General features: G+C 41.6%; 1 long non-coding RNA gene across 1 annotated transcript; it reads right to left on the reverse strand.

The window, feature by feature from the left end:
* Positions 1–4,783: 4,783 nt before the first annotated feature.
* On the reverse strand, positions 4,784–9,663 carry LOC138722491 (uncharacterized). The gene is made up of 3 exons (XR_011337715.1): positions 9,590–9,663; positions 8,709–8,870; positions 4,784–5,180 (listed from the first exon to the last, which is right to left on the reverse strand). It is a non-coding gene; the product is annotated as an uncharacterized lncRNA (long non-coding RNA).
* Positions 9,664–11,403: the final 1,740 nt, after the last annotated feature.

Raw genomic sequence — 11,403 nt, forward strand, 5'->3', positions numbered from 1 at the left:
AACTCATGTCCTTCCAAACGTGGTTAGTAAATTGGGGTCTGACAGCTGGAACTGATCCAAACTAGAAATCATATTATATTAGGTGGCAGCAAGGTTGCAAACTAGCATTGCTTCTCTGCCAGTCAGTAGCTTTAAACTCTCCAGCATATAGTCTCCAGCAGCTAAAAAATACAGCACAAATTCAGTAATAATGATTCTTTTTACTCTTTTCACTCTTCAGTGAAAACCTGGCCTTGGAACAACTTATACATACAGCACCTTGGAATATCTCAACAGATGACCACACAAGATCATCACAAGAGATTGCAAGACTTATTTTTTTGTGTAGCTGTCTCCTACATTTCCCTTACAACACAGTCTGCTGTGTGCTTGTGCGAAGCACTCAGAAAACCCATAGTGTCCATTCCAGGAACAGAATTGGGAAAAATGGTTAGCAAAACCAAGGACACCCACATTCAGTCAACGGTCATAATCCAAAATGGAGAGACAGAACAAGCTTGCATCCCTCATTGCTCTGCAATGTGATCCCCAACAGCTAAATCAAACCTAGATTGCACCAGCACAAAGGATACATATTTTGCTCTTGCTTTGCCAGTATGAAGTAGGGCGCACAGGCTCAGGCTTGTGTAGGCACACAGCTAAAGACGAGAACACCAACTAACATAGTATTACACACTCTACAGACTTGTGTACTCCTGAAAGATTGGGGTGGGGGGGAAACCCCTTCAAATTCCTGAACACAGAGAGCAGAAAATCATTGTAATGCCCTATGCCATTAGCTCCAGCAAGGAGAGTCTGGCCCCATCTTCTTTACTCCCTCCCATCAGGCTTAAGCTGTGCAGAAGAGCGGGTGATGTGCACTGTGCTGTATACTGAAAATGTGCAAGACAGTGCTAGGAACAAATAGCACTCAGGGAATGTCTACAGTGCACACCATGTACACATACCTCATTTAGATGAAGTACCAGGCACAGCCTAACTGCAAAAACACAACACTCCATTCAAGAAAATTTATCTTATTTCTCAGCTACTTAGCTCCTGATGTCCTATGCTATTCATTTAAAGTGAGCTTCAGCATCTTTTCAGTATGCTGCCAACTACAGTTATATATGCCTTTATATTACTTGTTCCTTCTGACATGCCTGTAGGCAAATGAGCCCCGTGAGGGTGACAACATGAGCTGCATTAACCAGCCACCTGGTCCCTGAATCATTACAACTCACACAGCATTGTGAGAGACATGGAAAAAGGGACAGTGAGAACATCTGACTAGCAGTAAACAAATTATGAACACACAGAAGCTGTCTGCATTTTCAGAGTCAATTGTCACCTCCACACCATCACAGTCAGAAAAAAAGAAAGCTATCTGCACTGTGACTTCTTTTAAATAGCCTTCATTTTGCTACAGGATTTACCATATTACTGTTGATGATCGATGGAGATCAAAAAAGAGCAGGTTATGACAGAAAACATTAAGAGGTGATACATCATGCAAGACCTGTGTAAATAGGTCCTACATAAATTTGAAGAGAAGCTGTTTCCTGTTTGCTTGTTCAGGCATTAGCTCTTGAGAAGAATGACTGCATCCTCTGCAAGCCACTGCATACCTCTTTCAAATCTGCAGCACATGGAAGTATGCCATTCTGGTTTAGGTTTAACAGCATGGAGATCTCAATTTAAACAAGAACTTGTAATGCAGTAGCTCTAAAATACTATGTATGACATATATGTAATATACATGACATCCAGTTTCAAATATAGTGAGAACCTTGAGAAGTTTTTACAGATTTTGAAATTGCTTTAAAATCTTTCACTAAAAAGCAAATAGACTGACAGGATCCTACAAATCCAATCGTAACATCAAATCCCTCAGATTGTTTTTTAATCAGTTCTCTTTGTTACTTAATGATACAATAGCTGACATTCAGCTGGGAGTGGAGGAAGGAATTAAGACAGGGAGAAGTGTGTGGGAAGAGAAAACAAATAGGAAAATGTGGGTAAGAATTGGAATGGTGGTATGTGCATGACAGAGGGAGCATGTGAGGGAAAGTGTTGGTGGGAAGGGTGGGGAACGGGGAGGAAGGAGCTGAAAGGCTACTGAGAAAGAAATACCAACATAGTATCCAGAACAGAGGCAAAGACCTCAAAGGAAAGCATAGGACAGAACCAAGAAGCGCTAACAAAACAGGAGGGAAAAAAGAAAAACAAGAGCCAAAAAAAGTCAAGGGTTCAAAAGGTTGGAAATGGGAGGAAAGAATCAAAAAAGACTGTGGGATAACTGCAATGTAAGAGATAGATAGCAACAGCAAGGAAAAAGCAAAATATTTTGTCATCTTCCTACCAGCCATTCTGTATTGCAGAGGCAGTGCTCAGGTTTTCGATCTAGAACTGACTTTTATTGTGCAATGCTGTCAATGATTTTTCTTTTGCTTGAATTTTGTTTTGCTTGGGCTTCTTTGTTTGTTTTGGGGGTGTGAAGTTAGTCAGGAATAGACAAAACCAACACCTTAGTCACACATTTCAAACCATCACAGCCTGAGCCTGCAGAAGCCTCTTCCCAGGTCTGCAGCACATACACAGAAAATAATTCTGGGCTGGATCCTGCTCGTCAGTGTATGCTCACAACACCACACATTTCCCATGCCTACTTGTTTCCAAGAAGGCTTGCGGGGAGGGAGGCTGGGGAGGGTGGGGACAGATGCTGCTAACAGCAGGACGGGGTCTCCTCTTGTCTAGACATTTAGCTAATTCCCCACTGACCAGGGACCACCTGCAGACAAGGGGCAGGCAGGATCTGCTAGCAGTACTGAGGAATGCACCTCCAGCACCTGGATTTCACTGCCAGATCATTGAATCCTAATGGTTTGCTGGAACAGAGCCAGTGGGATTTCTTTGCTATTGCAAACAAGTTTTGGGGAAAGCAAATCCAGCTCTCCTCCTCCACCGAGCCTCACCTCCTTGCTTTGCCAAGAAGTCTGCTATATTAAGACACGAGGCAGCCATGCTGGCTGGGCCACTTTTCCTTCATACTTTGCCTCCCGTGGGAGTTGCTCCATTCTCACATATCTGTTAAGAAACAGCTTGTTCTTTCTGGCTTTCCTCAGTTTCTTTTTTTAGTGGTGCCTTTCTGCCACTCTGCACAGCAGAGGCCAGGTTCTGCTCTGATGCTGGCACAAACTTGCCAGAGTCCCATTCTCACCATGTGTCCCTCAGATCATAAGCAGCTTTCTCCTGCTCCACTCCTAACATCTCCTAGGTTATTTCCTGATGTTTTCTTGTACTTCTCCAGAAGCTCTCCAGTTTGCTGTATAACTCTCTCATAAAATGAAAGGCTCTGCTCTAAATTCCTGTTAATTTCTCACAGGATGCAAGTTAATGGATACAGGGGTTTTCATATCTGCCATACTTGAATTGTTTTCTATGCAGAAGAGGGAAACAAAAGGACAAATTGAAGATAAGGATTGGAGCCAATGGAAGGAAAACCTGGATTAGGACTCTCCAGAAGGGAAATCCCCCTCATCTACTTGTCTGCTGCGGTCAAACTTCAGTGCTTAAAAAAAGGTCTCCTTCTACAGAAGAGAGGAGGGAGAGGTGTATTGAGAGATGAAAGTGACAGTGGAAATTCAAGACTTGTATCACGTCTTTGCCATACAACTCTACAGTGACGTATCTGTAATTCATACATGTGGACATATATATGCATGCACGTATATATACGTAAGACCTATGTATTTCTATATGCACACTTGTATATCCATCCTTACTATTTAGAATAAGGATTAATGTGCCATACCCTAAAAAAAATATTTGGCATCCACATCCCATTAATTCTCAAGACAGCTGCATGCCTATAACTCATTCTGTAAACCCATAAATACAAAGTTCCTCAAAGGTTTTCCACCTGACATTTCTTATAGTGCCTATGCTATCACAGCATTCAGCATCTATCCTGAAAAACTAAAATCCAGCAGTCAGGCCCCTGTCACGTGACGTGACTGTAGTTGAAATCTATACCAGCAGTGGGAAACTAACAAAATAAAACATGTTTAGAGAAAATTAGGGACAATGCAAACTTGAACTGGTGCTTCTTGAACATATACGAGACTTACTCAAGCTGCAGCTTGAGAATGTCCCTCCATGATACTCAAGCTGCAGCTTGAGAAAGTAATTTCATATGTGTTTCAATTTATGAAGATCTCACAAAATCACTTTGCAAGTATTTCATACGCATTTTTGCGCAATATTTTTCAGGCAGAGGCAATGGTCGCACTGAAGCAGATGCAAGCTCATTCTGCCCGTGCTGCAAGCCAACTGGAAGACATGTTAAATGTCAGACATTGCCCCAAGCTAATATGCCACATCTCTTATTAGTTCAAATGGGGCACTGCACTAACTGCATCCATATGATACTTGGGACAGCTCAAAACGCAGACAGGGTATGATCATCTCTGCCTGTACAACACTGTTAGGCACCACAGCCAGAGAGTTTTGCCTGCAGTTGCAGGGGGTTTACTTCGTTGTTGCTCCATTAATGCCTAACCTACCCCAAGTAATGGAACAAAATAGACACAAAGACTATAATTTAGAAAAAAAATAATATCTGGTACATGTTTTACTGAAGTTGGGGAACAAATTGACTCCTCAGAACTCTTCTGATTTGTTTCTTATAGCAGAAAGCATGGCAAAAATCCTCTGATGCCATCCTACTGGAACAATCTGAAAAATTACGTTTGGGTCTATAAATCTCAATCATCACACTACAATAAAACACTTGGTGTCTGCTCTCATTTTATTTGTACAAGGCCCCAATATGAGACAAAAGAAGGGATCAGCTCAACTCTGCAGTGGTTTTCTTCTGGACTAAATCCTCTGTGCTAAGTGGCATGAAATACTGCCTGTGGACTCAGCAGCAAGGCACATGCCTGTCCCTCCATGATACAAGGTCCATCCACTGGGGCAAAGCTCACAGTCAGAATTGCCAGCAGCAGTTCTCCTGTCATGGCTCTGCTGTCCTGAGAATCACAGGGACTTGAGGTGGAAGTAGTGGCAAGACGCTTTTCTGACATTCCTGTGGTTCATGGTATTCAAGAAGATACATATTTTAAATTATATATTATTCAGTGAGTTCTGCCATCTTTCTCCAAGTATGATTTTCACTCAACAATGCAGCTTGCCAAACACTGGAAAAAAAAAGCATTAGCTGAAAAAATTATTTGTCAGGAAATAGGGCTTCCACCTAATGCATTTCAGCAAGTTCTAGCTACATTACTTCCTCCCAGCACTTAACTTGACAAAACTTGTGGCGAGTCTGGCAAGAACCTGAAGATGTCAAATGTTCGTAATTATCAGCGTGAACAGTTGTTATTGTTCTTATATCAATAGTCAAAACTTGCACTTGGTAAGAAATGGGTTTTTTTCCTGAATACTAGAAATTTCTTTGGCATGATAATCCTCTTTACATAGCATCGTGATATTTTCAGATTTTCTTGTTCAGCTTTGAATGTTATGTGAATACTGCCTGGTGAGGAAAAGCCTGCTACGCTTAATATATATTATAGTTTCATTCTTAACTGGATTTAGTACAGTGATCTTTGTTGCTGTTCCTTTCCCAATTTGCATTGCTGTGGCTGCTTCTACATTTCTTGCTTGTTTTCCATCCATTTTTCACTCCCGTTACCACCATGATTTGCAGCATCAGATTGTTTTTCACCAGGCTTCTACTAATCCACATTAAACTTTGCAGCCACCTAACTATACTTCTTTTTTTTTTTTATGGTGGTGGTGGTGAGGGGGGCAGTGGGGTCCTGACATCCATCAGCAGTGGCATCTTGGAATCAGTTGTTGCACCATCCACTTACTTACCTTTATCCCGACCATACAGTAAAAGTCATCAGGTATTCAGAAATGCCATTTTCAGAAACCAAATCATAAATGGTTAAACCGAGTGAGAGGTCAGTATGGGGAACTTAATTCTACTCTTGTACACATGGATGCAGTTTTGGAATGAATGCTCTGAAGCCAAGGGAGATGTGTAAGCTCTGTCTATGCTGTGCAGTAGAAAAGAGTATCATGGACTGGGTTCCCTTGCACAGCTAGATTAGGATGACAACATTATCATTTGTAGGAATACAGAAGCCCTATTTGAGCTTCTTCAAAAGACAGTTTCTTTACTACCTTTAGGACTAATAGCCTGACCTGAGAGTCAATGGATGGATTCAAATCAACTTCAACACACTTTGAATTTCATTAAAACCGAGATCCCTCTTTGCTCTAACTTCCCTAAATACTTCCACTATATGAACTGTCTTTTAAGAGAACTTTCTCTTAACAGATTGAATACGCATCTGCAAGACATTTCTTCGGATTCAAGGTAAAGTACCTAGATACTGTTCTGAGGAGTATAATAACACAATATCTTAATTCGCACTCAAGCAGTTCCTGTTTCTCTTCACGGAGGACTAACTCAAATATTAGCTTTTGGATTTCATAAGGGACACATTAAACAAACACTGATGCCAGTATCATAAAAAAGCTGGCTCTCAGCCAGATAAGTAGAACACTGCCTACAACTTAAATATTACTAAATTCTGGTTTTGCTTGCAGTGGTATTTTCTTCTATGGACTGCATTTTTTCAGTAGTGCATAAGCATATCTAATAGAGTAGCTTACAGGGAGATTTCAATCACCCCCTAGCACATGACAAATGAGATATTTCTTATGCCAGCTCAGCTGCACGCAGTACTCCTCTCCCTCCTGAGAACTCTAGTAAGAACTTCGGGTCTTCAACATCATTTTGTTACTCCATTATCATGCAGTGATGAAAGAAACAACACATTAATTGTTCTCATCCATGAGATAATGAATTACTCCTCTCTCTGAAGTAGAGAGGCAGCAAAACAAGGGACGTGAATACTCATTTCCTATCCCAGTCAGCAATTAAAACACTTGTCAAAAAATCTGACAATCGGTAAAAATCCACATAGCTTGTTAATAGCTTGACACTTTCAATACTGCAAAAACTCCCACCTAATACTCTCAACTAATCAACCTTACTAATGATGAATGGTTCCTTGAAATTAATGGTTCTTCCTGTGGTCTACGCTGCTTCTCAGCATGAGTTAGACAAGCAAAAAATCCCAGTGCTTTACAAAGAGATTTTGAAGTAGATCTACAATAACTCCCAAGGAGCTGCTTCTCATCAAAAAAAAAAAAAAAATCAGCCAGCAAAATAAAATAGAAAAAGAGGGGTGAGAAGAGGTCACACTTAGCAGAAAACAATGAAAGTTTCCACAGGCATTTCCAACTTCCTTACCCTACACTACACAAATGTTTAAGCACGCTCTCACTAGATGTTCCGAAAGATAGCAAATATTTCACCCCTTGAAGATGACTTCCACATCTTCTCAAACCTGTGTTTTACCTCAATATTTTCTGAAACCACAGGCACAGACTAAAAATGTGTTACTGAAATGTGCTACTTGAACACAGTAATGCTTTCAGAGCTTGGCTTACAAGTACCTCTTCTCAGGACTCAGCCTTCCGCTGCACACATGCTGAACTAAAACACTGGAAGGAGTTATATTGTTCACAACGGCCCTAAATATCAACAGCTCTGTCACTCATTTAGAAGCTAATGCATTTTTCCCATAAAACTTGAGAAAAATACCAAACTTCAGCCTGTCCCTGAGGAACTGTCCCCTTTCATCCCAGTCCTGCTCATAATCGATTCCCTGCACAAGGGGACTCTGAACCACGACTGTGGCTCTCAGATACTACCACAATAAAGAGTAAATAGTGGAAACAACAACAGGTTTCCCCTGAGAGGATTGCATCCAGGCACTTGTCTCACAGCGATAAGCAAGCATCCAAACAATCTGAGGCGCAGACAGCGTTGCTCTCAGAATAGTTCCTGTGTTCCAGAGTCTTGTGAGAGGTGAAGGAGAATATTTCCCTCTCAAGGGCCACTGCTACGCGCACGTGCTTTCCTGCGCCATGGCTCACCCCTGGCCAGCCTTCTCTCAGCCTTCGCTGCTCCCCAAACAATTCAAACGAGAAAACACCAGAATTGGGAACAGCACAGCTCACTTGTGCACTATTTGCCATAGATTTAGTGTGCTCTCTAACCACTGCCCAGGTTCACCAGTGTTGGTTGCATCAGAACACTACCATCTACGCAGGGAGCATTGCTGAAATGGGTCATTGGTGATGGGGGTCACAGCTAGGGGAAAAGCATCACTCTGTTTCAGAAAAATTAGCCTAAGGTAGCAAGATAGAAAGCATGAGTACTGTCTTTTCCTCAGGCAGGAAAGTATCCATTAGAAAGCTATTTCCAAAGATTTAGGATAGACTGTGATACCTGCCAGGTGAAAGAAAGCCCTGAGCATCCTCAGCAGATCTTGTTCCACAGGCAGGTAAATAAGCTTCCCACAGCCAAAGCAGAATGACTCCAGCTTTTGACTCCCGTCTAGTAAAATCACCCAGGAAGCAAGACTGATTTCGCTTAAGAGTAAAGAAGGTCTGTTCCCACAGGAGAGCTTCACTTCCTGCTTTGGGAAAATTAAATAGGTTGATTATGCCTGCCAGAGCCTCATAAATCCATGTCAGCTGGTGCCTCAGGGAGAGACATTGCCCCTCTGGGTGATTTTCTTCCCCACTTACAGAAGATGAACAGCTGGTTACGTATATCACAGCTCTGGCAAAACACTTACCCGTAGCCTTATGCCACTGAAGGAGCAGGTTTCTGTCATTGAGATCATGGGAAAGCAGGAGGCAAAGCAGAAGCAGCTTGTTTTCTTTTGCACCAGCTTTTTCAGGTCAGAAGACAAAATGGTAGTCAGAGCAGGCTTTGGTAGTTGGCTTCCTGAATGGAGCTAGAAGCAAACCAAAGAAATCAAATTTTAAGCTTGCTTATGAACATCAATTTAATTACGACTTGCATGGCCAAAAAAATAAACTTATAAACTAAAACACATGAGCCTAGATAAAAGAGATTCAGCGCTGAAGATGGAGGGCTGCTGCAGAGAAGGAGAGACTGTGCCTCACAACAGATGAGCTTCCTATGCAGTTACACACAGCTCCAGTGCCAGGGCCACGTCATGCGGCCAACATTTTTGCTCAGGAAGAACAGCACCAACGGCTACGTTGCTGTGAACTTTAGATTATTCACAGCATGGTACACCCTGCAACCCACCCCAATTCAGCCACAGTGGCAGCCTGTACATTGCCTGCGGGTAGGTAGCTGCAACCTGGGCAGTGCAGTAAGTCACTGACTGTGCTCTGGCATCTGGATCCTACACCATAAAATGCAGCTTCTGGCTCCAGGGTTTTGTTTCCAGGGTCAGCCTGAGATTTAGGGAACTGGAGATCAGTCCTTGTGATACAGACATACAGGCAAAAATATTAACCATCATGAGCAAGTTTAGTAAAACCAGGTCATTGCAAAGCTGCAGGAACTACACAGCTCTGAAGTTTTCTCTGACAACACATATGGCTCCACTGATACCAAGACAGATACATCAGTTCACAGCCACTGAAAATCAAGTGCAAAATACATCAGGGTCACACTGGCATTTAATAACTTGGTGCTTACAAGAATTTAAGATATGCAGCTTTGCACACATTTCCAAGAATCATGGAAATGATTCCACATCATTTCAAGAATCATCATCAATTCCTTTATATTGAGGCAGAAGTATTATCACACTAGTTCTCAACAGTCTGTGTTCCCTTTCATAGCTGGACCTGTCAAACAGACCACAACCAGCAGATAAGAAATTACTTCAGAATCAAAGCACAAATTAAAGAGGCAGCAATAGCAGCTGAGATAACCATATACCACAGCTGCAAGACAGATCACAAAGCTGAGAAAAGCTAAGCACAGTTTCAAACTTTACATGACATTCAATCTATTACATAAATAAATAGGGCATTACAAGGCTGTGAAAACACTGATTTTCTTTCTTGCTTGTTAGCCATGGACTCTGTGACATCAGTTGTGGCTAACGTTGCCACTCATGATGCTGAAAGGCATGAACATAGAGCAAAAATAAATTAGCCTCTTTCCTCAGCTTAGAGTAAAATTTTCACGTATCAGTGTTTGTGAGGATGTATACATCTATTTTTCAGCACAGTGTCACAACAATATTAAAACCGGGAACTATTAATACAAGAGTGCTCTGTGATTCAAAGACATGCCTGACATATAAATCTTTCCCTCCAAAATATGCATTCCCTAGATCTAAAACAAGTACAACTACAGCAGAGTTCGCATATCCAGGAACAAATTTATGTCATGCATTGTCAATGTAAGGAGTGCAATAAACAATGCACAGACAACACCTGCAGTGTTTTCCAGTGCTTTGGAGTTACGCGTCAGGTCTCATCAGGGATGCTGGCCAAACACTTTGTATAAATGAAGCTATGCAATACGGAAGTGGTCTCCAGTAGAGAGACCCCAAAAAGGTGATGTGATCGTGAATTTCCCCAACTCAGACAACACCGTTCTCTGCTCAGGCAGCCCATCCCCACACTGGAGAGCCCCTGGATAGATCTCCCACAGCATGAAGATCAGCATTTACTCTGTGGGCAAGCAAAATAATTGCATGTATGGGAAAACTAAATCCAAGCATCTGCTCTCTAGGATCATGTGTGTAGATGAAAGCAGTACTAGCAAGGGGAACTTAATTCCCTTTAATAAAGTATTGCCTGTTAAACCAGTTGATTCATGTTTTCAAGTAAGGAAAATTAGCTTATCAGGCACCAAGTAGTCTGGTTTATTTTTTCTGAATCTCCAGATGGGAACTTTGACCAGCATTTAACTAGCTCTCAATTTGATCTGAGTCCATGCAGCTGCATGCCAGTCAAATTCTGGCAAGGCTTATCACCTCTATAACAACGAGAGTATCACCTGACAACCAATGCCCTGTAATACCAACTAATACTGAAGAGCCTTATAACATAACAGCCATTGAGATTTCTTAGCTGCTCCCCAGAAGGCCACAAAGCCTAGCTACTTTATCATAGCTTTGTAATGGCTAGAGACAAGAGTACCCTGAATATACATGGCAGAAATTGGACTATGTAATTTCTGATTTTACTGCCAAAATGGATATGTAAGTAAAAAAACTTAAAGACCATCTTCCTTTTCTTCACCATTGTTGCCCTTCCATTTATAAGAATCTTACCATCTGAAATTCAGTCTCCAAAACGCGTCTTTCTTTCTGCTATGAGAACAGTGACTCAAAAGTGAAAAAAATCAAGTGAATGCATCAAGTGAATTCAAAGCAGGAACAGAATCTGAGAGTAAACAAATAAAATTTACATTTGTACTTCCCTGCAAAACAGCTGCACGATGCACTGAGGTCTGTAATGCTCCTTACAACACAGCTCCTTTTTGTGTGGCTT

The sequence above is a fragment of the Phaenicophaeus curvirostris genome, chromosome 7 (genome assembly GCF_032191515.1).
Source record: "Phaenicophaeus curvirostris isolate KB17595 chromosome 7, BPBGC_Pcur_1.0, whole genome shotgun sequence".
NCBI classification, from domain to species: Eukaryota; Metazoa; Chordata; class Aves; order Cuculiformes; family Cuculidae; genus Phaenicophaeus; species Phaenicophaeus curvirostris.